The sequence below is a fragment of the Ornithodoros turicata genome, unplaced genomic scaffold (genome assembly GCF_037126465.1).
Source record: "Ornithodoros turicata isolate Travis unplaced genomic scaffold, ASM3712646v1 Chromosome33, whole genome shotgun sequence".
In the NCBI taxonomy this organism is placed as follows: Eukaryota; Metazoa; Arthropoda; class Arachnida; order Ixodida; family Argasidae; genus Ornithodoros; species Ornithodoros turicata.
In genome coordinates, this window is record NW_026999359.1 from 908154 (window position 1) to 909442 (window position 1289).

The following is a 1289-nucleotide window of genomic DNA, read 5'->3' on the forward strand; positions in this document are numbered from 1 at the left end:
TGATTGAGGTGTGTTTTTGAAGAGGAAAACGTCCTCTTTCCGATAGCCTTGGTCCCGTCTTCGCGCGACTTTCCGTTCCCTTGCTACATCCCGAGGAGCGCCTGGCGCTGGGGCATGGCCTGGCGGGCAGGTGGCCTTCCTGCCGTTTCTGCGCAGCGGGCGGCGTCCATTTCGCTTGCAAGCTTCGTTGCGTTCGCACGCCTTTTTCTGGCTCCCGTTGTCTCGCGTTCCGTCGTTGCTCTGGTGCCCTGGACTGCTGTGAATGTGTTTTTATGCCCTACTAGTGTTGCCTGGGGGTGCTTTTATGTGTGCACCCTGGAAGATAGGTCCAGAAGCCCTGCGATTTCTTAGATTAAAGGTTAGTTCTATGTTTGTACGATTCGTGCAACTTTTGTTTGGTATCATTCCTAGCGTGTGGGTTCTATTACTTTATGCTAGCAGTGTGATTATTACCCTTTTGATTCCTATTACCCTATGCTTTATCTTTCAGCTAAGTGTACTCGTGACCCTACCAGCACTTTTCAAGGTCAAGATGCAACATCGTCAGTGGCCCCGTTACTAATGTCTAATCTATGAATTTCAGATACTTTCGACGTATTCATTGCGGTGAACAACGCGGTTGGGACAGCACACTCACGACGTGGGAAGGTCACAGAAATGTTGAAAGACATCAGGTAAGTTACGCTAAAGTGCGTTTCAGAGCTCTTCAGTGACTTGTGTTTACTGCGAAACAGATTGGGCATACGCTTCACCCGTGCAACTTCGTCATGTGCTCCACGGCAGCACAAGCCTTTACGGCTGTGCCACTGTATGTAAAAAATGCTGAGTGATTTTAATAAAGAATTTGCAGGGAAGTACAATGTGTCGCACCTTGTTGACTCTTTTACAGATGTGTGGAAACGTCGTAGCGGATGAATGTGAATTATGGATCTCCAAGTGGGGTCCCCCGCGTCATTTTCAAGATTTTACCCGTTTTGAAGGTACGTAGTGAATGCGAGGCATTCACGTTCCTACTACGTGGTTATCCATGCGTTTCCCGTCTTCGCAGGCAATAGGGCTGTTGATAGGGAGAATGCTAGGCTACAGCAGACTGCAACCATAGGCGCTGTGTCTAAAGGTATGCGTATACGTCGATGCGTACTTCACAGTGACATTTTGCTGTAGCAGTGTTTTTGAAATTACATTTCTTGCAGGTTAAGCTCACATGACGCGGCAGGGAAGGGAGTCCGTGGCGAAAAGTGAATATAGCCGAAGTTGGATAGCGTTAATTTTTGCGCACGAAAGGCAAG

At 48.3% G+C, this 1289-nt stretch overlaps 1 long non-coding RNA gene across 1 annotated transcript; it reads left to right on the forward strand.

Annotated features, from left to right (window-relative positions):
• Positions 1-351: 351 nt before the first annotated feature.
• Positions 352-937, forward strand: LOC135373875 (uncharacterized). Its single transcript, XR_010416639.1, has 4 exons — positions 352-526; positions 584-674; positions 735-808; positions 890-937. It is a non-coding gene; the product is annotated as an uncharacterized LOC135373875 (long non-coding RNA).
• The last annotated feature ends 352 nt before the right edge of the window (positions 938-1289 follow it).